We start from the raw sequence: 27,902 nt of genomic DNA, 5'->3' as shown, positions 1-27,902 counted from the left end.
GGCTCGAGAGCCCATCTTTCAATCTGCTTTGAGCGCTGTATGTCTGTCTGTCTGCCTCTCTCTGCCCATGTGCAACAAAGCCCTCAATGTGGAGTTATCTTCTGGGCCCCTGATTGTTGCATCTGTGTTATTCTTACCTCCGCAGTGAAACTCCAGGCTCCTTAAGGGTAGAGGCCCCTTTGCTTCTTGAATTGTTGTTCAGTGGCCCAGTCGTGTCCGACTCTTTGTGACCCCATGGACCACAGCACACCTGGCCTCTCTTTCCCTCACCATCTCCCGAAGTTTGCCCAAGTTCATGTCCAATGCGTCGGTGATGCCATCCAGCCATCTCCTCCTCTGACACCCTCTTCTCCTTCTGCCCTCAATCTTTCCCAGCATCAGAGACTTTTCCAATGAGTCAGCTGTTTGCATCAGATGACCAAAATACCGGAATTTCAACTTCAGCACCAGTTCTTCCAACGAGTATTCCCTTAAAATCGACTGGTCTGATCTCCTTGCTGTCCAAGGGACAGGCATCTTCTCCAGCAACATAGTTCAAAGACATCAATTCCTCGGTGTTCTGCCTTCTTTACAGTCCAGCTCTCACAACGCTGTGTGACCACTAGAAAGACCACAGCCTTGACGATGTGGACTTTTGTCGCCAGAGCAATGTCTCTGCTTTTCAGCACTCTGTCTAGGTTTGTCATAGCTTTCCTGCCAAGAAGCAAATGTCTTCTGATTTCATGGCTGCAGTCACCATCCACAGTGATTTCAGAGCCCAAGAAGAGGAAATCTGTCACTACTTCCACTTTTTTCCCCTCCGTTTGTGGTGAAGTAATGGGGCTGGATGCCATGATCCTAGCTTTTTTAATATTTAGTTTTAAGCTGGCTCTTTCACTCTCCTTGAATACTTGAATAGAAAAATGAAAGTGAAGGACCACATGGTCATAGAGAATAGACCAGGAAAGTATCTGGGAACCACTTTGGTGGGAACTCTTGACCAACTCAAGGAGAGAGGAGAGAGTCAGGGGTCCCTCCCAAACTGCCCTGAGGAGAAGCAAAGACATGTGACCCAACCTGAACTGGAAGTTATTACTTTAAACTAGACAGAATTGTAATAACTGAAAGCGATCAGAAGGTTATGGAATCTCATTACATACTGATGTCTGAGTTGAAAGTCCCACATAATCTGGCTGGTGTAATACAAGGAACAGGGGGTGCATATAGATACCGGTACAAGCTTACACCCCTGCTGAGAGCCTTGCTTTGGGTGAAGCAGAACTGGGAAGACAACTTCTTCCAAAATGGCCCCCAGTTTGGGGCTGGTGGGTTCCACCCTCCCTCTGTCCCACGCACACCTTCCTGCAGAAGGAGAAGCCTTCTCTGACTGATGACCTACAAGATGGCCAAAGTGAGCTGTTGGTTGTCACTGACCACTCAGTAGAGTTCCGCAGAGCAGGAGCTAAGGACTGTGGGGTTGGTGCTGACAGAAACCCTCAGAGACACCTAACAGGGGACCTGGTCACCATCCATGTCTTGGCTCTGTGTGTTCACTTCATTCCCTCAGCTGCACGCAGTGGCAGGGACACAGGTGTGGGTTCTGCCTCCCCACATGCAGCAGAGAGCTTCTCTGTCTCCCATGTAGATTTAAATCCTGAGGAAGGGCCCGGACAGTCCAGGTTCGGGTCACCAGCCCTCCCCTTGGACTAGTCCTTATGGGGGAAGGGAGGCTCGTGATTGGCTCAGCCTGGATCATATGCCCTTCCCGGAAGGCACAGGACTCTCTTACCAGAGAAGCCAGGAGCAGATCACACTTGGGTAATTGTTATATAAAGTGAAAAGTGAAGTCGCTCAGTCGTGTCTGACTCTTTGCGACCCCATGGACTATATCCCACCAAGCTCGTCTGTCCACAGATCCAGGCAAGGATACTGGAGTGGGTTGCCATTTCCTTTTCCAGGGGATCTTCCTGACCCAGGGATCGAACCCAGGTCTCCCGCACTGCAGGCAGACTCTTTGTCATCTGAGCCACCAGGGAAGCTCCAATTGTTATATGGAGGGAGTCGATTCCAATTTGAGTGTTTTGCAAGGATTCATTGGTCATTTGTGCTGAGTTAACATAAAGGGGGGCTTCCCTCATAGCTCGGCTGGTAAAGAATCCGCCTGCAATGCAGGAGACCCCAGTTCAATTCCTGGGTCAGGAAGATCCGCTGGAGAAGGGATAGGCTACCCACTCCAGTATTCCCTGGGCTTCCCTTGTGGCTCAGATGGTAAAGAAATCTGCCTGCAATGTAGGAGACCTGGGTTCGATCCCTGGGTTGGGAAGATCCCCTGGAGAAGGGAAAGGCTACCCACTCCAGTATTCTGGCCTGGAGAATTCCATGGACTGTATGGTCCATGGGGTTGCAAAGAGTCAGACACGACCAAGTGACCAAGCACAGAACTTCAAGGGAGTCGATCCCTTATCTGCCAGGATGCTATCTCCAATCCAAGCCCACCAACCCACAGACAGATGGACGGAAGGTAGTGGAGGGTCTTGCCTGTGACAGGCCCTGCCTCCTCCTCCAGGGCCCTCCTGTGAGCCCCGCAGGAAGCCAGAACACTCAATGGCTGTGCCTGAATGAAGTGCCTGAGTGAATGAATGACTGTATGAATGGAAGGAAAGGAAATGAAAAGCTATTAGACCCACACACACTCAGAGCTCACCGAACCACACCGCTTCCTGCCCATCTCTCCTCTGCTAAAAGCTTTGTGCTCAGAATATCAGGTTTGGGCTCCTTGGTCCCCGAGGGGAGGGGAGACAGCCAGCTGCTCTTTGGTCTGCAGAAAAGGCACAGGGCTTGAGTTCTGTCCTGCCATGTATTACCTGTGCGACATTGGCCATGCAACGTAGCCTGCCTCTGCTTCAGTTTCAGCATCCATCAAAGGGGACTGATGCTCTCTGCCTGGAGAAGGCAATGGCACCCCACTCTAGTACTCTTGCCTGGAAAATCCCATGGACAGAGGAGCCTAGTGGGCTGCAGTCCATGGGGTCGCTAAGAGTAGGACACGACTGAGCGACTTCAGTTTCACTTTTCACTTTCATGCATTGGGGAAGGAAATGGCAACCCACTCCAGTGTTCTTGCCTGGAGAATCCCAGGGACGGGGGAGCCTGGTGGGCTGCCGTCTATGGGGTCGCACAGAGTTGGACACGACTGAAGTGACTTAGCAGCAGCAGCAGCTCTCTGCCCTGTTTATCATCCCACAAGAGGGGCTCAGGGAATAGACAATGTTAGAAAGTTCACAGCACATAGAAAAACTTAGAAGGAAAGCACATTGTGGGAGGAAGAGGATATGTGACCCTGGGCCTCCATCAAGGGCACCAGTTTGACTGCAGAGCTCAGTGCCAGGCGTCATGCAGTGAGCGGCAAGGCACACAGGCCCTCCACACGGAGGCGCTCCCACCTGCAAGGAAAATTCTGCACGATCCCGAGGTCCTGCCACATGCCCAGGCTTGAGAGGCAAAGATTTAAAAGTGAAAGAAACAGTATTCTTGCCCTGGAGTAAAGACACACAGCTCTACAGCAGTCAGCTACTTAGAAAGGGCTCAGGGGTGTTGCAGAAAGTCAGCCAGTTAACTGACATTTGTTGAACACCTGCTGTGTGCTGGGTACTGTTCTAGAATTTGAGAATGAGAGGTAGAGTCTTTCCTAAAGAGATACACACAAGTGAAAAATGAATAAACAAGCACGGAATGAGGAACTAGGGTGGTTTCAGACCTCGATGCATGCTGTAAAGAAAATAGAACATGATGGAGAGTAGCTATTTGGGGCAGAAGGTATTTTAAAAGAAAGATCTGGGAGATGATGATGCTGAAAGAAAGACCCAAGTGATGAGTAGGAGAAAGAATGTACTACAAAGGCGAAACAGCCAACAGAGAGCCTGGGAGGGGAAGGGTAACGTGAGAGTCGAGAAAGGGACAAGCAGAAGCAGAGGATACCGGAGAGGTGGCTGGGGCCGGACAAGGTCTGGACGTTGTCAGGAGAAGGAGAGGGTGGACTTCACCCCATCGTCACTGGGAATCCACTGGAGGTTAGAAGCAGGGACATGTTGTGATCTGAGAGAGAGAGAGAGAGCTTTCAGGCAAACATGGCCAATCGTTAACCATGGGTGAGTATGAGTATTGAGGGCATAGAAGTTCTTTGTTTTCTTCTTGCAACTTTTCTAGTTGCTTGAAATTGTTTCAGAATAAAAAGCAAGGAAATGCAAAGAGAACTCTGGCCCCCGGGGGATAATCAACTGCAGAGGTGGAAGAGGGGTTGAGGAAGGCTGGTAGCACAAGAGCAGGAGGGGACCATCGAGGGGGCCCCAGGGGGTCTGGGTGACTTGGACCAGGGCAGAAGGGGAAGGGAGGCCGTGTTCAGGAGGTCTTCATGGAGGGCTGTGTCCGTTTTGTGTCCCTGCCATAACAAATCACCACAAACTCAGTGGTTCTAAACAACATAAAATCACCAGGTGACAGTTCTGTAGGTTAAAAATTCAACTCCGGTCTCATGAGGCTAAAGTCGAGATGCTGGCAGGGCTCATTCCTTTCCAGAGGCTCTACAAGGAGAATCCCATCCCTTGCCTTTTCCAGCTTCCAGAGGCCACTCCCCAAGCCTGGCATGTAGCCCCTACGTTAGGGAGCCGGCCATGAGTGGTCAAATCCATCTCTCGATGTCTTCTCTTGTTCTGACCACAGGCAGAAAGGTCCTTGATTTAAGGACTCCCGTGGTGACACTGGGTCCATCAGGATAACCCAGGATAACCTCTTCATCTCAAGATCCTTAACCTTCATCACTCCTGTAAAGAACCTTGGGCCATGCATGGTAACATATTCAGGTTCCTGGGGATTAGAGTGTGGACACCTTTGGGCACCATTATCCTGTCTGCCATGGGGTAGAACCACTAGGCTTCTATTGATGGACTGGAGGTGGGTATGAGGGAAAGGAATGAACCAGGGATGGCTGCTGGATTTCTCACAGGAGGCACTGAGTATATGGTGAGGTCATTTCTAAAGACAGCAAGGGCTGAGCCTGGAGAGGGAATCAACAGTTCTATTTGAGATGTGCCAAGTGTGGAGTCCAACGGGAAGGAACTGGAGTCGGTGCGGGCCAGAGAGACTGAGGGCATGCTCGTACCCAGAGGAAGAGGGCAACATGAGCAGAGAGAGGGTGAGGGTGGCCCTGTGTGAGTCACAGCACTTGCTTCCTCAGGACAAGTCCTGAGCCCCTAGCAGTCAGCAGGCCCTGGAGATACAAATACATCCACAAATAAAAGATGCTCCAGAAGGGAGTGGAAGGCTAGTTAGAGAAATGGCTGGATAGACAGATTGGGGTCGGATTTACAAGGCCTTGTGTGTTAGGCCATGGATGGTGGGTGTGTGGCAGGGACAACGGGCAGCCCCTGCAGTGCCTCAAGTAGGTGAATGACACAGAAAAAGGTTATGAGAAAATGACATAAACAGGTATCAAACTGGCCGGGTGTGTGTGCAGGCAGAGAAGGGGTGAGTGAGGGCACGTATGCTGGCTCCAGACCAGTGAGGGAAACCCTGGCCAGGGCCCACCCCTTCCCTGCTGTTTCCACTGCCCCAGCTTGGGGGCTGGCATTTGCAGCTGAAGGGAGGCAGGCGGGCAGACCAGGGTGGGGAGGTGTTGAATGAAGGGAGAGGCGTTTCTTCCTCTTTCTGAACTGCCGCTCTTAAATCAAACAATTCAATCCAGGTGGAAGAGGCTTGGCAGCTGGGAGGGAAGAAGAAGGAAAAGCAGACGATAAAAAAAAAATCAATAACTCTTCCCCATAAAATAAATTGAGATTTGTGGAATTCACTTCCACTTGACATCAAAGATGCCGATTTGGTGAATTCGTTTAAGGCCAAATTGAAAACGTATCATTTTAATCCAGGTCCCCAAGCTGCCCCAGGCTCCATGGCAAGGGCCCTGGGGACCAGGTTTACAGCAGCTTCGGATGCTTGTTTGGGGTCAATTGATCTCCATTGCCCTAGAGAAGCTGCGTTCAGGACAGCCAGTGAGGCCTGATGATGTCCTCTGCACCACCCCCAACCAGGTGCCAAGGCCCCACTGGCTAGGACACCTCCAGGACCACTGGCGTGATCCTATTTCAATTCAGTTCAGTTCAGTTGCTCATTCATGTCCAACTCTTTGTGACCCCATGGACTGCAGCATGCCAGGCTTCCCTGTCCATCACCAACTCCCAGAGCCTGCTCAAGCTCATATCCATCGAGCTGGTGATGCCACCCAACCATCTCATCCTCTGTCGTCCCCTTCTCCTCCCGCCTTCAATCTTTCTCAGCATCAGGGTCTTTTCCAAGGAGTCAGTTCTTCCCATCAGGTGGCCAAAGTATTGGAGTTTCAGCTTCAGCATCAGTCCTTACAATGAATATTCAGGACTGATTTCCTTTAGGATGGACGGGTAGGATCTCCTGTCTAGTTTCTATTTAGGTCCTATTTAATTCCTGAGAAGTGACTATAAGAGGCTGATGCAAGGCTGGTGGGAACCTTGGACATCTCATCTCATGCAGCTCTTTGGACCTCGCGGGGCTTTAGTGCTTTCTCATATAGATACATATGGGATAAAATAGAAGACAGAGTCCATAGACTCTGGCTCTGAGTCCCCAGCCTTCTCTCTGTGCTGGGTGTGAGAGTCGGTGTGGACTCAATATTGAGAACTGAGGCACACTCAGGACACACGTGTGGTTGAACTTCCTCCTCCTCGCCTCCAGGAGACGGGGTCAGAAATATGTGGGGTGAGGGACCAGAACACACCTTATCCACAGCTAAGATTCAGGGCTCCCCCTACTAGAGTGCTGCTCCGGGGGCTTCCCTTTGCCCAGGGAGTGGATGCAAGGGCAGGGAGGTCTGAAGGCTGGCGGGTTAGGGCAGAGCCGTCTCTGACAGGAGAGGAAAGACAAGGCGAGGTGAGTGTGGTGAGGACCACTCAGAGCAGGACTCCAGGAAGAGTAAGCCAACGGCGCTGGTTTCTAATGAAGAATCGTGAAGAGCAGGTCCAGGCACAAATTCAGCTGCCCAACCTCAGGTAACTTAACCTCTCTGGGCTTTAGCTTCCTTACTTAGATAAATGAGCAATTGGTTAAAAAAAAAAGTCTAATCACAGAGGATGACTAGAAGCCTTACACGAGAAAATGTAAACCACTCAGCAAGATGCTTAGCGAACTGTTGACAATCAATGTTACTGTTTCAATGATGGCAGGGACAAGTCGGGAGATGCTGGACAGCCACTGAACCCTCCCCCCGGCCTCGGCATCCTGCCCTGTAAAGTGAAGGCACAGAAGCAAGTGCTCCGTTGCCCCTGTCCACACCAGCCTAGACTTTGCTTCTGCGAGTCCTTCTCACCTAAGTGATTGCACAGCAGAACAAGGGCTGTTCATCAGAGGGCCTCAAGTCTCAGCATCTCCTGGGCCCTAAATTTCCCAAACCTTGGGCAGAGGCACGTGGCAGCTGGAAGGGCCCTAAAGGACTCAGCCAATTAGAGGCTGAGGTGGGGGTGTGGCACCAGCTAAAGCAAGGTCAAACCCATGGTCACGTCCATCCAGAGCCAACTCGGGCTGCTGGACCAAGCTTGGGTTTTGGGGCCCAAGCTCAATTTTACCTCCTCAAATTGAATGTTCGCTTTAGCTTAGATTTGCAAAGCAATTTGTTAATGCTTCCGTGCAGAGGCTGTTTTCTCTAGGGTTTTAAAGAAAAAACTCATTTCAATGTAAAATTCACAGTACCAAATTGAAATGTATTCTGAGCAGAGTGAGCAGTTCAGAATTTCCAGGCCCAGCGATCAGCACACCTCACATGGTAATTACACCTTTCTTTGTGCGTCAGCTGCAGGCCTGGCAAGGAAAATAGAAGCTAATGCTGACCCTTTTGAGGAGAGAAAGGACTTTTGTGCCTGTTCCTTTTCAGAGAGAGCCCTTCCAAGATGATACGCAAGAGGAACACCTGAATCAATCTGTCAAGGGGAACAAAACCATCAGTATTCTCAGCCTCCTTAGCCAAGATCAGCTCCACTCAACACTTAACTCTTACTTCTTCAAATGCATTGGAGGGAAAAAAATGGAAGCATATTCTTTCTAGCACATCTTGGTTGATTTTGCTCAAAGATGATCCCAATATCCCCTTCTTTAATACACACACACACACCCCACAAACATGAATATACAACATGCATGCTCACACATGCATGTATACTCACATATACTCATCCATTCATGTTCCTGTATACAACTCCCCCCCCACACACACACAATACTTCATAAGCTCAATCACACACAAATATGCTTTCATGTGTTTGAAAAACAATACTAGCAGAACTTGGGTGGGATTATAGTTCCAAAAATAGAGCTTAGATATTCTAGGGAATTTTTGTTAATTTTCTTCAGCATAACGATGGTATCATGATTTAGTAGAATAATGTCCTCATTCTTAAGAGATACAGGCTGAAATATATTGAGAGATAAAGTGTCAACGTGTCTGCGACTTGCTTGCCAGTGATTTTGAGCAGGGTGGTGAGAGGGAGGGAAGGAGAGACAGAAAAGGTAGTAACTTGTTAACAGTCATTCAGTCTGGGTACAGTGCAGAGAGGTATTCATTGTGCTGTGTGTGTGTGTGTGTGTGTGTGTTTTAATAGTTTGTAGATTTGAAATTTTTTCCAATTAAAAAGTAAGGTAATAAAGATTAGTGAGAAAGTTTCCATATTGTACCCAGTTGTCAGCTTCTTTAAAATCTGCTCTTAGTATCCCATCTTGTTATCTGCATACGCTGGTTGCATAAGGACCTCATATTTTGATAATCGTCACATACATCCAACTTGCAAGCAAGCATTAGGGGTTCTTGTGGTGTCTGGAAAAGGCAGAGAATCTGAAAGTGGGGGAAAGAAGGCGAATGGAAGACTTTCCTGGGTGGGGTGAAAATTTGAAACTCTCTTACCTTAATCTCGGTTAATCCCTCAGTCATGTCTGACTCTTTGTGTCCCATGGACTGTAGCCTACCAGTGTCCTCTGTCCATGGAATTTCCCAGGCAAGAATTTCCCAACCTGCAACTGGAGCAGGTTGCCATTTCCTAATCCAGGTTAACCTTGGTTAATAGGTCTTTGTTGTCACAGTAAGTACTGATACTTAACATAGATGTCATAGCTTCAATCACTCAAACTGAATGAGTATCACTGATTAATATCAGTAGATTAGATCTGTAGAGTGTGAACTCAACTGTATAGGTAAGAAAGAAGGTATGTGACTTTCATTTGGCAATCAAACCAAAGATGACACTCAGGCTAATTTTCAGATCATTGGAGGCTGTGGACACCCTGCCTCAACTCCCTGCCTTCTATTAGAGGTAACTGTCATTTGTGGGGGAAAAAAACACACACAGTGAAACCTGCCACTTGCTCCCTTATTGGAACTGTCATGATAAAGCAGCCCTTCACCCTCCTCAGCCTTTAACAATGACAGCAGCTAACAACTGTGGAAGGTTAACCGTATACTGGGCATCTTCTGAGCCCTTTATATGAACAGCTCACTTAACTCTATGGAATATGCAATAAGGAACATTATTGTCCCCATTTCATAGATGAGGGGGCTGAGGCAAGGTTGCTCAGAGCTGATGAGTGGCAGAAAGCAAAATTAGTCCTGTGTGTCCAAGCAGTCTGACCCCAGAGTCTGAGCTCTTAACTATTTTGATATCCACCAGTTTCAATACCCTGCCAAAGATATGATGGCCTCTGAGGCTGGCTGCCACCCTCCATCAGGCCCCGAGGATGGATTCTTAGCCACGGCATTCTGAAACATTTTCTGGATCTGATCTTTGTACCATAAGGGCCCCATTAACAGTGAGAAGCCATTCCAACAGCACCTCGCTTAGTCAGAACCCCAGGATTAGAATAGAGGCTGCTCGCTGCCTGTTGTCCAGCCCCTTCACCAATGACCTGATCCATGTTCTTGCTTCCTCACACTATCCACACACCAGTGTTCCCAGCCATGGGACCTGTGAAGAGCAGCCCTGAAGGGGCTTATTTCTGCTATTCCCTCCACTTACAATATCCTTACTCTTCTCCATCTTAAAAAAGAACTCAGAACAGGCCGTCAGGTTGAGAGAGTCATTTCCTAGGCAGGTTGATAGGGAGTCTAGGGGTCTCCAAGGAGAGAGGGGTCTGGAATTCTCAAGGAGGAAAAAAGGACAAACTTTTTTTCTTTCTCCACATTCCTTAGGATTATATACCAATAATGTATCCTGCCTAAGGACAGTCTTTGGATTAAACCTTCTGTTATCTTAAAATGTTAATTATGGGAGTATACCTGGTCTTTACAAGGATGTATCTTGCCTGAGGACAGTGTTATCTTAAAATGTAAATTATGGGAGTAGGTCGGAGGAGGTCTTTATAACCTCCAGACATTCTTTGGATTATATAACCTCATTATTAACACTAGCAAGCGGGTACTCTTTCTACCCCCTTCTGATGCCTATGTCAGAAGCTTTCTCTATCTCCTTTATACTTTAATAAAACTTTACTACACAAAAGCTCTGAGCGATCAAGCCTCGTCTCTGGCCCCGGATTGAATTCTTCTCCTCCGGGGGCCAAGAATCCCGGTGTATTCGCGTGATTCAACAACAACCTTTCAAGGTCATGGTCAGATAAAGTAACCTCCCTCTACTATGCCTTCCAGGAAGAATTCTGTGCTCCTGCCCTATGAGTTTATGGGGAAATAGATGCTGGTTACCTTCCAGCATTTCTTTCCCATCCACTGCCTTTTCGGGGCAGGTGGCCACTCCTCCGCCGTGTAACTAGGAGCAAGCCTTGATTGGTTGAAGGCTTGGCTGTAGGACCCTACATCCCCTGACTGGGCCACGACCTATGCTTAGGGACTTTGAGGAAGCTTCCCTCTCTGATGAACAGAGGCACCTGTGAGCAGAGGTGTCCTGTGTCTTCCCAGGACACGGTTACAAAGTGATGTCCCAACTGCTCAAGCCAGGCTGCTGCCCGCCTGAGGACAGACCCCTGCAGATGGGAGGGGGGAGAGGAGCGCACAGCAGCAGGTCCTCACTGTGTTGGGATTTCCTGTTATAGGAGATACGAATCCCCATTTTGAGCTGAATCTTCTGTTACTTGCAGCCAAAAGTATCCTGACTGATGAGATCCATGTGACTTAGTACACACTACGTCACAGTCAATTATATGGGAGCTCTCTTTCTGTTTCTGTCCTGTCTGGGTTAATTTTCTTCCCTTTTGTTCTATTCATCCTATACTTCTAGAAGCCAGTTCACTGGCTGGCACACAATAAAAGGGAACTTGGGTGTCAATGTATCCTAGTATCTCTAGAAATTATCCAAAGAGATTTATTCATCTCACTTTTTTTTTAAACAAAGAGAGGGTATAAATGTGTAATTTAGTGTGTTTGCCGCTCCGTCGTGTCTGACTCTTTGTGATCAAGACCATATAAGATATATCTATTAAAATATTGCCTCTTTCATAAAGAGTTTCCAAGGCGACTTTCATGGGCAAGGCTCCATCTCAAGGACAGTGTGAGATGAAGATAGGGGTATAGCAATGGTTTTCAGCTTTTTCTGAATCCATACCCTTCTTTGATAGTTTAACATGCTCTCATTTTTTCCAGAGATTATTTTAAAGACACCTGGGGGAAAAGCATGTCTTCTCTAACTAGAGAATCTTTATCTTCAACAATTTTCCACCAACCAGAAAGATTGTTCTCAAGCCTTAATTTCTATAGTCTACATTTTTAAGAAAATTAGGTTTTAAAAATGTCCTCCAAATAAAATTATAATATCAAGTCTTCACTTACAAAATGCACATCTTCTAGACCTTCTAAGGCAGGTGCAGTCACCTCCAGAGACCAGACAAGAACAACAAAGCCCAGCACTGGGTGAGTAGCTACTGCAGCACTTGCCCTAATTGCCTGCTTTGTTAACTGGTGATTAGAAACAGTGAAATAGCATATTGTGCCTGCTTTCTTTTTATTGTTGGGACTAAATTAATTGTGTTTGTGAGTTGTTTCAAATGCCCTTTGATAGTTGAGAGGTCTTCTCAATGTCTGCAGCCCTTAATTAAATGGACCTAATGTTAGGATTGAGGACAAGATGTTCTTAGCAATCTCACAGTCTACAGAGAGCCAAACATCTCTGGCCAGGCCTTAGAAGACCTCTTTCAGGCAGGAAACGTGATTGTGCAAAGCTAGGAAACAGGAGAGCACAGGAAAACTCGGGACTAAGATCTCAAAGAGAGGAGCAGCCTGAGAGGTAGCAGAGAGCCCAGATGGCCCCAGGTTCTCTGAATAGACCCCTGGCCTGGCCACAGGGCATAGATCAAAACCACGTGGGACCCTGATTCCAATCTCTCCTCGTTCAGTCCATCCCCCCAGTGAGCAGACCCTCTGAAATGCTGTTCACTGCATCAGCCTCTGTTTAAAAATCTTTAGTTCATCCATTCCACAAAAATTGACTGGACTTCTATTATACACACCAAGGTGCTTTGGGGATGCAAAGATGAAGAGGCAGTGTTTGCCCTTCTAGAACTCTAGCTGAAGAGGGGAGATGAGACATGAACAGAAATAGCGTATCTGTGTTCTGAACTGTTAGCATCCAAGCATATACTCTACCATACCATAATGTCTGCACACATAAAAAGGTAGCGAAGTTCTATAACAGAGGTCACCTAGTCACCAGGGAGGATCAGAAGACAGCCTCACCATGCCTCAGTTTCTATATCTGCACAACAGAGATACTAATAGAACCTTCCTCAAAGGGTGATGCTAATGCTGAGTCACTTCAGTCGTGTCCGACTCTGTGCGACCCCATAGACGGCAGCCCACCAGGCTCTGCCGTCCCTGGGATTCTCCAGGCAAGAACACTGGAGTGGGTTGCCATTTCCTTCTCCAACACATGAAAGAGAAAAGTGAAAGTGAAGTCACTCAGTCGTGTCTGACTCCCAGCGACCCCATGGACTGCAGCCTACCAGGCTCCTCTGTCCATGGATTTTCCAGGCAAGAGTACTGGAGTGGGGTGCCACTGCCTTCTCCTCAAAGGGTGATAGTGAAGAATTAAATGCATTAATTGTGTGTAAAATGCTCAGAATAGTTCCTGGCACATAGAAAGCACTGTAGAAATGCTTTCTTCCATTACTATTACTTCCAGCTAAGTCAAAGGGTCCTGTGATTAAATGGGGAGTAAGAAACAGGTGGCCTAAAAAACTGTTTCGACTCCCCATCCCAGCCTTCAGGGTCTGGAGCTCACATTCGCTCTTTTCTTTCCCCACTTCCAGGCACAGGACCTGGTTATAGTCAGGCAGGTCCGCCCCCACACTGTCCCTGCAATTCACCAGGTGCACCCTCAACCCTGCTCACGTTCTCTCCCCTCTTAACCGCTGCACCACCAGGGAAACCCCGCAGACTCTCCTGTATCTCAACTTGAGTCAGGCTCCTCTGAGTACAGTTTCTGACTAGTCCCCGACCTTGAGCTCTGTCCTTGGCCTGCTTGGTAAAAAGAATCCCCTCCCCTTGGTGGTGGCTGATCACCCTTGTGATTGAACCTAGAGGATGAGACGCTGCACTTCGTGTCGACGTGACTGCAGCATGTTAGACGTGAGCCAGTCTTGGGACGGGGTAATGGCAGTCAAATATATTTCCTTGTCTTCATCAAAGATGGATATGTCTGTCACCTGCACAGGATCGAGCACCAGTTTTGTCATCTTAATCTGGATGGTGCCCAGGCCTCAGCAGAGGTGATGCAACCAGGCAGGCTTGCTTAGATCCCTGGCAGCCCACCCCTTCCTCCTTGAATTTGGAGCCTCAAATGAGAGGGACCTGAAATCCTGCAGAACAAGAGAGCATGCTTCTTTCTCTTTCCCCACATCTAGAAAGTTGAAGGGAAAATAACTAACTTTCAATGCCTTAAATCAGGGTCAGCAAAACCACAACAAGTGCACAAAACTTGTCTTCGCTTCTGTCCCACTTCCTTTCTCAGAGCCACCGTTCTCCCGTCCCCCTTCCCTGCCCCCATTCTATGTCCCAGTGCCGCCTCTGAGACCTTGTTGTTGGCTGGCTAGTAAGATGCGTAGGGACTTGCCCCCTACATGCTGAGGGTGCCCATCAGGCTGCAAAAGATTCCCCCCATGAAGAGCAGACTCATGACTTTGGATGCTCAGGCTCTCCTGACACCCCTCAAGTCACCTGGCTAGGTGGCACAGACACTTTTCTGAGATGCCCAGCCCTGGCCCTGCCTGCTACTGAGTGGTTGGTTTTTTTTCTTTTTCTGACGGTGCAATATTGCATATAATAACAATTACCAGTGACCTCCACTGGGTTGTCCAATCTCATTATTGCTGATACATTTGGTACCTGCCACTGCCAATTTTCCTCAGCTGAGGTTTTATTCAGTGGGATATGATAGAGCTGTACAGCAATCTTTTTCCATTTAAATAGTTTAATTGAGGAAAGCTATCAGATGTTTCCAAATTTAATGTATACAACAATTTGCTTTCTCCTATCTCTTTTCAGAGTTGAGTTGGAAGAAAATGACATCTGATTCTTATAGAAGGAAAGCAATTACATTTTGGCGTCTGCCTTCCCCGGCTTGCATATGTTTTTAAACATAAAAAGAAATTCTTAATATGTAATTGTCAGGTAATAAAAAGGGAAAAATATTTTACTTTGCGTTTATGAAGTAATTTTTCAAAAGCATAAGGGAATTACATGTTAATGTTTTATGTTTATGACTGCACTCTAATACTGCACTATTTCTTCAAGTTTGGGGTCTTTTTTTTTCCCTCTCTGAAGATGAAAGCTGAGATGATCGGGCCTAGCTCCAACCCTGTCTCCCTGCCAGAGATGTTTTCATGCACCCAGAGTTGCTTTCTCTGAGCTCCCTCCTCAGGGTGCCCACCCTCTGCACCATGACAAGAGTTGACTTGTTTTCTACATTGAATTCTCACTGTGGGGGACTGAATGGTCTCCCTGTCTAGATCATAAGCTGTATGAGAGTGGAGAGAATTCCTTTTTCCACTCCTGTGTTCTCCACAATGCTCAGCAAAAGGCTCAGCTCAAAATAGTTGGTGCTCCACAAACACTTGAACAAATTTACTCACTGAATTGCCAAATAACTGATCACCAAACGATGACAATGATGTTATTCTAGCACCCAATGCATGATACATGGCTTTCCTGGTGGCTCAGATGGTAAAGAACCTGCCAGCAATGCAGGATATCTGGGTTCAATCCCTGGGTCAGGAAGATCCCCTGGAGGAGGGCATGGCTACTCACTCCAGTATTCTTACCTGGAGAATTCCATGGACAAAGGAGCCTGGTGGGCGATAGTCTGTGGGGTGGCAAAGAGTTAGACACGACCGAGTGACTAACACTTTGCACTTTCACTTTCAATGCATGATACAAGGAAGAGGCCCACTAAACAGAACAGATGGATGGATGAACAGATAGATGAGTGGATCATAGACTTCACACAACTCATCTGAGGTTTCTCTGACATTTTGCCCAATTCAATTAGACCTGACAGTCCCTCAAGTGCTTTCTTAGCTATAAGGCCTATTTGCACCAGATAGACTAAATCCGGTCTCAAAATATTTTCCAGAAAGGACCCCTGGGCTACCCAGAGAGTCGTTGGAGTAGTGGGAGGTCCTGGGTGTTACTATCTCCATTTGTTAGAGGAGAAATAGGTGGCCTCTGAGTCTATTGGAGCATTTCCTGAGATTTTATGATTACAAGCTTCAGCTCAACATTCCCTACGGATTCTATTTCTCTTTAAATACACTGACCCACTCTCCTCAAATATCCTTTGTCACTTCTCAGTAGATGAGCTCACTTACTTAGTCATGTGGGTTCGTAAGTCCTAAATCTTGATGTTTGATAGTGTAAGATACCTCCATCTCTCCTCTCGCCTACATCTTGTTTTTTTTTTTTTTTTTACTCTTTTAATTTTTTGCCAAGAATATCTTGGCTGTTCTTTGCCCTTTGCATTTTTATATAAATTTGAGAATTAGCTTGTGAATTTACATACAACACATATATGCATACATGGACACACACAGACACACACTACCTGCTGAGTTTTTACTGGGATTGGATTGAATCTGTATATTAATTTGGGGGTACTTGTCATCTCTAATACATACAATCCATGAATACATCATTAATATTTACTGAATATTCTTTCCTACTTCCCTCTCCATGTACAGTTTTATACATACATATACACACAATTTTACACAAATTGGGTCATATCATTCATATGGATTTTATTAAGGTCAACATTCTTTTATATTTTATCTTTTTCAAACCTCTCTGATTCCCTGCCACACACACATCACATTCCGCCCACCCCTATAACTCTCTTATGTTTGCTGGTATCAAACTGTTTTGAATCTTCCCACAATATTCTTCATGCTCATATAGTCATTTATATACATAAATATATGTGTGTGCTTTATAGGTGTCATAATTACAAAAATGGGTCATATTATATACCCTTATCTACATTTGCTTTCCTCACTAAAAACATATCCTGATAATCCCTCCAACTCAGCAAGAAATGATATCCAATGCAATCTTTTTTAAGAGCCACACAATATTCTATCCTGCCTGCAATGCAGGAGACCCAGGTTCAATCCCTGGGCCGGGAAGATACCCTGGAGAAGAGAATGGCAACCCACTCTAGAATTCTTGCCTGGAGAATTCCATGGAAACTGGAGCCTTCGGGGGTACAGTCCCTATGGTCACAAAGAGTCGGACATGACTGAGTGACTAACACACAACATTCTATGGAATAAATGCCCCAGACTTTAGTCAGCTATTCTTCTATCGATGGACATTATTCTTGTTTCTGAATCAGTGTAGCTGCAAAGAATGTTGACATGAAAGTCTTTGACCTTGGACAAGTGTCTTTTCTTACTATAACTTTGTTTTCAAAAGACTGATTCGAAGGAGTGGGTTAGTAGGGTGAAGGTTATGCCTATCTTACGTTAAGAAATTATTGCTCAATTTCTTTCTAAAAACACATTCCACGGTTTCTCTAATTATACGTATATAAAGATTGCTGCTGCTGCTGTCGCTTCAGTCGTGTCTGACTCTGTGCGACCCCATAGACGGAAGCCCACCAGGCTCCCCCATCCCTGGGTTGCCATTTCCTTCTCCAATGCATGAAAGTGAAAAGTGAAAGTGAAGTCGCTCAGTCGTGTCCGACTCTTAGCGACCCCATGGACTGCAGCCTACCAGGCTCCTCCGTCCATGGGATTTTCCAGGCAAGAGTACTGGAGTGGGGTGCCATCGCCTTCTCATTTCTACCTGTGGTGGGAGTTATCACTCTTCTAAATTGTTACTAGTTTTGTAATAGAAATGATTTCTCATTGCTACTTTCATTTGCATTTATCCGACTACTAGAGAAGTTAAATATCTCTTCACATGTATTGGTATTTGAATTTGATCTCCTCTAAATGGTCTCTTCACATCCTTTATTTATTGGATGTCTTAGTCATCTCTTAGAAAATTTTGGTATCGTTCAGACAGTAACTTTTAGATACACACTTGTGGATTTTATTTGATTTTTTCAGTCGTGCCATGGGGTTTGTGGGATCCCAGTTCCTCAATGGGGATTGAATCCAGGCCCTTGACAGTGAAAGCCCTGCTTCGTAACCACTGACCACCAGGGAAGTCCCTGGGCTGTAACATTTTAGCAATCATCTGCCTTAGAAATACGTTTCCCAATCTATTATTTGCCTTTGCTTTCACTATACTATTGTAATGGTTTTTATATAGTTACACATGCCTATCTTTTTCTTTATAGCGTCTAAATGTTCTGCCTTGGTTAACAAATTTTTTCCTGTTCCATACTACCCTCTCCCTCAGCCATGATCCTTGGGAGAGATAAATCCATATCTATACTCTTGAATGTTCTTGTAAAAATTTTGCAGTTTTATTATCATTTTTAAGCCCTTACTTTAGGTGGAATTTTTAAAATCTGATATGAGGCAGAGGATACAACACTGTTTTTTTACCTCCTAAGTAGATTATCAGCACCACTGAAAAAACAGACTGCTCTTTTTCTTTTTTTAAGTTTTTAAAAACTTTCTTGAAATAAAGTTGATTTACCATGCTGTATTAATTTCTGCTGTACAGCAAAATGAGTCCATTATACACACACACGTGTACACACACACACACACACACACACACATATTCTTTTTCATATTCTTTCCCATTATGGTTAGTTATAAGATATTGAACATAGTTCCCTGTGCTATACAGTGGATCTTGTTTTTTTATCCATCTCCCCTTTCTGGGATCTTTTTCTGGGTTTTCCACTCTATTTCTATGTCAATCCATTCTTTATATGTTTTCATATATGATAAGAAATAAGTCATCCTCCAACTATTTGTGAGAGTTTTTCTTGGTCTTTTTCAGGCATTTACATTTTGTATCCACTTTTAGACAATTTAAAACAGTTTAAAAAAATCTACTTGGAATCCAATTGGAATTTCATTACATTTATACAGTAATTTGGGGGAGAATTGAAATTTTTATATTGTCTTCCCATTCAAGAAGGTGGCATGTTTTCCATTTGTATAAAGATCATTTTACCTCTTTCAAAAATACGTAAATATCTTCATATCAGTTCTAGTCTATGCTTGAATTTTATATTTGTGTTGCCTTTAACACTGAAGAGTCAGGCTCAGCCAAGTATCATAGATTGAACTTGCTGACTAAGACAGAAGACCTTAATTAAACCACAGTCTGTAAAAATAAAAACAAGCCCACTGGCAAGTTTATAGGGACAGTATGTCATACTGAGCTGAAGTCAAGTAGACTTGGTTCAAATCTTGCTTACTAAGTGAGCCTTGGTTTCTCCGCCTGTGAAGTAGGTGTAATAATACCTACCTCACTGGGTTGAGGTAAGTATTAAAGATCTTATGACAGAGATGGCACATGGTAAATGAATTAGTAAGTGCTTAGGGAAAGTCTTTTCTTTTTCTTAACTGATGATTTTAAAGAGAAAATAACCTCTCTATGCACTGCATATAACCCACTTGTAAAATTACAGTGACCTTTGGCTTTCCAGGGCCTCCCTGATAGCTCAGTTGGTAAAGAATCTGCCTGCAATGTGGGAGACCCTGGTTTGATTCCTGGGTTGGGAAGATCCCTTGAAGAAGGGATAGGCTATCCAGTCCAGTATCCTTGGGCTTCCCTTGTGGCTCAGCTGGTAAAGAATCTGCTTGCAATGCAGGAGACCTGGATTCGATCCCTGGGTTGGGAAGATCCTCTGAAGAAGGGAAAAGCTACCCACTCTAGATATTCTGGCTTAGAGAATTCCATGGACTACAGTCCATGGGGTCGCAAAGAGTCGGACTTAACTGAGTGACTTTTACATCACTTGGTCTTCCAACCTGCCCCTGCAACAGTTGTGCTCCCCTTCCCCGCTTCCCCCTCCTCCCCCCAGGCTCTCTCCCTCTACATTTGGAATCTGGGCCTCTGAGGGATCTTAACCAATAACATTTCTCTCAACAGCAGTATCCTGGGCTCAGTGCTCTATGCATATTACTTTGTGTGACATATTTGCTGTTTTTGACATCTTATTTTGGTCCCCTCTTCTTTTTTTTTTAATGGTCAAGTTTTATCTTTATTCTGATATACCCAACAAATTAATTTCATCATTATTAATCCCCATTTCTTTTCTTTTGTGGGTGAAACTGCTACTGCTGCTGCTAAGTCACTTCAGTCGTGTCCGACTCTGTGTGACCCCATAGACGGCAGCCCACCAGGCTCCCCCGTCCCTGGGATTCTCCAGGCAAGAACACTGGAGTGGGTTGCCATTTCTTTCTCCAATGCATGAAAGTGAAAAGTGAAAGTGAACTCGCTCAGTCCTGTCCAACTCTTAGCGACCCCATGGACTGCAGCCTACCAGGCTCTTCCATCCATGGGATTTTCCAGGCAAGAGTACTGGAGTGGGGTGCCATTGCCTTCTCCGGGGTGAAACTAAAACCCTAGTAAAATATAGTGGTTCTCAACTCTAAAAGACACTCAATCCCCCTCAAAAAGTCAAGTTTTTAATACAATTATAAAGAAAAATAAAATCAAAGTAGAAGACAGAGAGTCTTGCACCTACTCATAGTAAATAAATTTGCACTTAAGACTAGATGATATTCGAATGAACATGACTGGAATTTCTTTATATTTTACCTTTTGAGAAGAACTGAAAAATATTTTGGGTGTGTGTATGTGCATATATTCATATATGTCTGTGTATATATATATAGATTTTCACACACAGATAATTTTGTTACAGATATGTTATACTGCTGCTGCTAAGTCACTTCAGTCGTGTCCGACTCTGCCACCCCATAGATGGCAGCCCACTAGGCTCCCCCGTCCCTGGGATTCTCCAGGCAAGAACACTGGAGTGGGTTGCCATTTCCTTCTCCAATGCATGAAAGTGAAAAGTGAAAGTGAAGTTGCTCAGTCGTGTCCGACTCCTAGCGACCCCATGGACTGCAGCCCTATCATTCAAATATTATCATATGTCTAAATGGTAAAAAAAAAAAAAAAAACCACAACTCTTGAACTGGAAAAGACTCCCATTTCCCTTATTTATGTGGGAACACTTTCTTGGGAACACCAGCATATATTTTAATCAAAAATACTTTGATTTGTGTAATGAAGAGTCTAGGCTCCAACCCTTATAAGCAGGCTGTTCATCTCTACAGACTGGCAGGTCTCACCAGGCAAGTGTGGGTTCCCCTTTCCTGTGGCAGGATGTCCAGCATCCTAGACTTACGCTCTCAGGCAGAGTGTGTGTGTGTGTGTGTGTGAGCATGTGTTAGCTGCTAAGTCATGTCCAACTCTTTGCCACCCCCTTGTCTGTAGCCCGCCAGGCTCCTCTGTCCGTGCAATTTTCCAGGCAAGTATTTGGGAGAAGCGAGCCATTCTCTTCTCCAGGGGAATCTTCCCCGATCCAGGGATGGAACCCGGGTCTCCCACATTGCAGATTCTTTACCATGTGAGCCACCAGGGAAACGCCAAAAAAGGCAGGGGCACCCCCAATTTTGGCACCAAACAGACCTTCACCGTATACTCAAAATGCCCTCTAGGGGGCAGTCCCAGCCTCAGTGCCAGCTCCCCACGCCCCCACCATCTCCGGACCCTTGGGGACCGGGCCCCATACTCGCTCTGACCCAGGCATCTCCCCGGCGAAGACCCGGCCGCGCCCCTGGCTGCCCAACCAGGATTTCCTCCGGCCTTCGAGGCCCCTTTGTTGGCGTAGAGAGGAACAAGCTCCAGGCTTACGGAGGAGGTCAGGGGAAAGTGATTTCAATTAGAGAGGGATCACCGAGGTCTCAAGCCAACACAGACAAGTTGTGTAACACCGGCGGCAGGGCGACCGGAGTCATTTATCCTTCTCGGAGCCGGTCAGCCCGGGCTTTGCAGGACGCCGCTCTGCTGCCCCTGCCCCCTCCCTCCCGCATTTCCCATCTCTTCCTGGCTTTTGAAAAGAAAAGGGAAACAGCAAGAGTGGCCTGCTGTAAAATATCTCATCAGCAGGGTGAGGGAGGAGACAACTAATCTAAAGGATGCCTGCACCAGGGCCTGCAGAGAACGCCCTCCCTGGTAATGCGACTGGTGGTTTGAGAGTTTCAGGCTTGGGAGCAAACAGGGAAAACCAGGAAAGACCAGCTACATGCCTGGTGGCCTCCCCACCTCTGGCTTCCTTCTACCGGAATCCTCCCAACCTCAGTTCCCTTCCCTCTTGAAGTTGTCTTGATTTGTTTCTGGTCATTCAGAGCCCGTGTGGTTCAGTCCAGGACATTGGGCACTGTTTCCAAGAGTTCTTGAGGTTAGTATGTTTCTCTAGCCGTTTATGTTAGACCCTGGTTCATTTTAGCTGACTGTATTCTGTCTTGTTGCTTTCGAAGTTCACGTTCATTTCCAGGGACCAAAACTGGACACTGGCAAACCAGGTCTGTGCATCAGAAGTGGAGAGGGCAGGAGGGCCAAGGAAGCAGGCTGGCGTGAGGACCTGGTGCTGCAGAAAGGAAGAGGGAGACAGCCAGGAGAGCAACCTGCAAATTCTGGAAGCCTGTTCTTGGCTCTCAGATAGCAACACTTCCATGAGGGACTGTCATCCAGGTGGAAGGCCTTCGAGGGCAGCTCACCCAGCAGAATGACTGGCACGGGATAGGTGTCTGAAAATGGCAGCTGTGGCATCCGTATTTGTGTGGGCACATAGCGTTCAGACTGGTTCCCGAGGTCTGAAGTGGGCCAATAGGTGGCAATTAGGAGCTTTGCATCTAACATTCTGTGACTCTAAAATGCCTTTCACCTCGAAAAGAAGAGATTCGGGACGCTGGCCACCCTGGAAGAGAAGAAAGGGGCTCAGCTTGGAAACTAAAATCTGTTTTTCAAGCAGGATTCACAGAGGTATAAAACACAATCCTTGCCCTCTTGTGAAAAAAAAAAAAATGCTACAAAAGTTGAAATTGTGTGTATGTGTGGGTGGTCCAGAGGCCCAGGCTCTAGGCTGGCCCTGCTGCTAAAACATATGACCTCAACAGAGGCACCTGACCTCTGCCAAATGGGGCCTCAGAGTTTTCCCAACTCACCTCACCCGGGCATCTTTGAGGAGCAACCGAGATAATGGAGGTAGAGATACTTTGAAAGAAAAGAATGTGTTACAGACGTCAGTAAGTATGAGTTCAGGCAGAACTTCCCTCTGTCAGGCTCACAAGTAACAGGCTCATCACTTGTATGACCATGATGGCTATTCAGGTTTCCACCACTTGCTTTAATTGTTTTAAAAGTATACATGCACCACAGAGAACTGTGCCTGGTGGAGAAGGCGATGGCACCCCACTCCAGTACTCTTGCCTGGAAAATCCCATGGACGGAGGAGCCTGGTGGGCTGCAGTCCATGGGGTCGCAAAGAGTCGGACACGACTGAAGTGACTTAGCAGCAGCAGCAAACTACGCCTGGATGTTGTTTTCTTTTACTTAGGATAAACAGTAGACCATGGGGCAGTGGTCTACACTTGAGCCTCTATGGAGATGCCCTTGAGGTATGGAATCAAGTCTGTGTGTGTGTGTGAGATGGCAGTGGGGTTCAGCGTCTCCTTTGCCTCTGAGTACTGACACACCTATATGTGCCACTCCACTATATGCCCTTCTGCTCCAAGCCACTAACCGCTACCCCATCCTCAACCACGGCTTCCTCACTTCTGCTGCTGCTGCTGCTGCTAAGTCACTTCAGTCGTGTCCGACTCTGTGTGACCCCATAGACCCAGGCTCCTCTGTCCCTGGAAATACTGGAGTGGGTTGCCGTTTCCTTCTCCAATGCACACATGCATGCCAAGTCGCTTCAGTCATGTCCGACTTTGTGCGACCCCATAGACGCTGGCCCACCAGGCTCCTCTGTCCCTGGGATTCTCCAGGCAAGAATACTGGAGTGGGTTGCCATTTCCTTCACCTCACCTCTGCATCCCCTGGAATATCCATGCCTGTCCAACTTGCAGCCGCCCTCCCAGCTCTGGATCTACTTCCTGCCTTCCCTCCTCTTCCCATTGTCCCTGCTCAAAAAATTACTCATGTCCAGTTTTATGGAAACTGTCTTCTTTATAGGGAAATGGCAATAATTTTACTTGGATAGAAAGAAAGTGACAGTTTAATATCTTACTCCTTCTATGGTTATGAAAGTTCTACTGCAGAAAGAAGGTATTGCAATAGTGGAATTCTGATATGATGAGAGGTAAATCAGAGACTAGTACCCACAAATCACCGAACTCAAGAAAGCATAAACTGGTCTCATAAATATTACCTACATGTGCCCATACGAACTGAGCTATGGCTGGTTCTACTGAGCTACTCCAGCCGCATGGCTAACTTCACATGCAACAGTCAGGTCAGTTCAGTTCAGTTCAGTCACTCAGTCGTGTCCGACTCTTTGCAATCCCATGAATCGCAGCACGCCAGGCCTCCCTGTCCATCACCAACTCCCGGAGTTCACTCAGACTCACGTCCGTCGAGTCAGTGATGCCATCCAGCCATCTCATCCTCTGTCGTCCCCTTCTCCTCCTGCCCCCAATCCTTCCCAGCATCAGGGTCTTTTCAAATGAGTCAGCTTGTATATTTTGTGTGTGTGTGCAAGGGTGTGTGTACTGGATACTGCATACATGACTATACAATAGAGATGGCACTGACAATCCTTTATGTGTATATACATGTATATAATACATGTACAATATCTATAGCTACATAGGCCAAGACCCAGAGACACAGAGCAAGCTAGTCTACAGTATGTAAATGTTTATAATAACCAGAGTCCAACTGACAGTTTCTGACCATAACTCAGAAGGACAAGTTTCCTACTCAAGAATCATCCTTTCATTTATCCTCTTCCTCCAAAGTCAATAATTAAAAATTCTTCTTATAAACATTAGAAAATTAAACTGTGCTTGTATTTCTGATACTAATGTCAGCTCAGCAAAACCACAATATGGTTGCACCTGTGATGTGTTAATGTAATATGGTTTGAAAACAGAGGAATATATAGAAGCACAAATATAATCCATTTCATACTCATCAGCTTTTAAAAAATTAACTCTGATTTAAAGCCAATGTGATGAGTAGTATAAATTAGTATTCCCTGCATGCATGCTAAGTTTCTTCAGTCATGTCTGGCTTTTTGTGACCCTGTGGACTAGCAAGCTCCTCTGTCCATGGGATTCTCCAGGTAAGAATACTGGAGTGGGTTGCCATTTCCTTCTCCAGGGGATCTTCCTGACCCAGGGATCAGATCCATGTCTCTTACGTCTCCTGCATTGGCGGGCAGGTTCTTTACCACTAGCACCACCTGGGAAGCCCTTCAATATACCACGTATATTCATTTAAAAATCTACACAAACACTGCTGTTATTCTTTCACAGATACACTGATATTTGTAAAGGTATTTAAAATAGACTGGAAAGACACATACCAGATTCGTGATGGTAGTGGCTTGGTTGAACCCCCCATGAAGGAGGTTTTGGCAGGAGAAGAATGAAGAAAGAATAAGAGACTGTCCATTCTACTCCATACTACTGTACATCTTTTTCTTTAAAAAAAAAATGAAGCAAAGCTTGCATAATATTAATAACTATCAATTCTGATGGGGGAAAACCAGTCTCTGTTACATTCTTCTCTATACTTTCCTATAATTTTTTTAAATTTCTGAAAATAAAACATAAGCAGATGAACACAGATAAATAATTAACTAGAAGCACATATGCTGTTCACTCATCTACCTATCCAATTACCACACGTCCTTTAAGGATTAATCAAATCCTATATTGCCCATAAACCCCATCCTGCTAACCGACCCACAGAGATTTCTCCTCCCAATTTCCCTAGCACTGTACGCAGCATGTATATGGTCCCCAGATTATACTGGGTTTGGCACCTGGTCGTATTTGTCTCATGACATTTCCCATTGTTAGAATCTGTGAGTCTTATCTCCTGGAGGTATAAATATCCCTTTTCAGGCCTCCTCTGAGCACAGGCAGGGCTCAGAGGCCCCTCTCAAGACCTAACGTAGAAGGACACCTTTCCATGTAAAAACATTTCAAGGACTCCACTTGAGAATAGCATCCTTCAACAGAAAATTCAGAATGATTAAATCGCCTAAGAATGTGATAACACATTTAAATGCATTGCTTTATTTATCAATCACAAAATTCCATAAGCTTGTGAAAAATGCTTTCTTGGGGTACAGTTTTCCTTTCCAGCTCCTGACAACCCTGCGTAACCCAGTGGATCCTCACCTCTCTTGCAGCCAATCCTCGTAGTCCTTTCCCAGACATCCATGGCCTTCCGCTGAGCACCACAGCTCCAGTTGCTGCTCCACCCTGCCCAGGCCACCCATCCCCATCCCCTTGGCACCTGCTGTGGCTCAGTGTCACAGACTTTCCCCAATAACACAGCAGATACTTGACTTAGCTCCTGTTTTGACTTGCTGCTCTGCAAATGTGTATCACCGCTCTCCCATCCCCATGGCCATGTCTCCTCCCCCTAAACCCTGCTCAGAGGCTGCCTTCTGCCCAAAACCTTCCCCATTGCCACCAGCTGGAAGTAGTCTCTCCCTCTCCCATGGCATACTAACTTTACTGCTATTATGGTCCCCCAAACTCCAAACTTCATCCTATAGTTATACTTTGAGGAATGAACTCCGTGAAGACAAAATTTCAGGGAAGTAGTGGCTGGATAAGCAGACATCCTCAGGTTTGTGGCTGTCAGTCAGTTCAGTTCAGTCCCTCAGTCGTGTCCGACTCTTTGTGATCCTGTGGACTGCAGCACGCCAGGCTTCCCTGTCCATCACCAACTCCTGTCCAAACTCATATCAAACTCATGTCCATCAAGGCGATGATGCCATCCAACCATCTCATCCTCTGTCGTCCCCTTCTCCTCCTGCCTTCAATCTTTCCCAGCATCAGGGTCTTTTCTAATGAGTCAGTTCTTCCCATCAGGTGGCCAAAGTATTGGAGCTTCAGCTTCAACATCTGTCCTTCCAATGAATATTCAGGACTGATTGCCTTTAGGATTGACTGGTCGGAGCTCCTTGCAGTCCAAGGGATTCTCAAGAGTCTTCTCCAACACCACAGCTCAAAAGCATGAACTTTCTTTATAGTCCAACTCTCACATCCATACATGACTACTGGTAAAACCATAGCTTTGACTAGACAGACCTTTGTTGGCAAAGTAATGTCTCTGTTTTTTAATATGCTGTCTATGTTGGTCATAGCCCATGCCAACTATGGCCCATATAAAACACCAGGCAAGAGGCAGAGCCACATTCTCAAGACCCCTGCAATGTAGAAATGAGTCCTGCCCACAATGCCAGGCTGTGCGGCCCTGTACCACACCAAGAGAATCTTAATCTGGGCCCTCCCACCTCTAATTGGCCTGACTCTCAGCAAAGGGCTCCAGACTAAATTTCACTGCTGGCTCTGGCTTGACACCTGAGCCCCACCCCCATACCCTCACTCTCCTCCCAGGAGGCTAGGAGCTATTTCTCTCCTATGGCCCTGGTACCTGATCCTCCAAACTTTCACAGATGACCAGGGTCCTTAAACAGTAGTTGGTTGATCCTCTCCTTCTCCCATAACCTTAACCTCAGCTGCAATGGCCAGCACTGAGCCAGAGGTCCAGAGGCCTGGGCTCTTGCCTCTTTGGTCACGCCATCTGTAAAAGGGGCTGGTGGCACTTCTTCAAGTTCTTTCAGCTCTGAAGTTCCAGAGATCCGTCTTCACCCTGGATGACAATCTACAAAACAACCAACCAACCACCTCCTTACTAAGCGTGACCGCACATTCCAAAATGGTTTTAGTGCTGCGGGATTACAGGCACATTTTAAAACTGGGGGCTACAGTGTTATCTTTTCTATTTAAAGGGGAATGAAGTGCCTTGCTGTGATGCCATCTCCAGATCTATAGTTCCCACTCACTCAGAAGCCCCCGGGGTCCCCATGTAACCTCCCTGGCCTCTTCCCACCCGCTTCTCCCTCCTCCGACCACCCCCCACGCCGGATCCGCGTCACTCCCTCCCCATTAAAGAGGCACCTGATCCTTGAAGGTGAATTTTAATCCGACCCAGGAAGGGCGGTGATCCCAGGCCTGTGACATCGCAAACTGGCCGCTTGCCGCCCGGCTCTCAGCCCGCCGCCCCTCTGCCCACCCGAGAGGACCGGCCAGACTGGGCTCTGCGCTGCGGGGAGCCTGCCGCGCAGAGGGAGCTCACCGCCAGGATCGCCAGGCCGGGGCTGCAGCGGGGGTGGGGGGCCTGGAGGGGTCGCGCCTCCGTAAAGCCAAGGAGAACATTAAGCTTTTGCACTGCCTGCCTCCTCCTC

This window comes from Bos indicus, chromosome 24, assembly GCF_029378745.1.
Source record: "Bos indicus isolate NIAB-ARS_2022 breed Sahiwal x Tharparkar chromosome 24, NIAB-ARS_B.indTharparkar_mat_pri_1.0, whole genome shotgun sequence".
Lineage (NCBI taxonomy): Eukaryota > Metazoa > Chordata > Mammalia > Artiodactyla > Bovidae > Bos > Bos indicus.
This window is presented reverse-complemented; position numbering follows the sequence as displayed.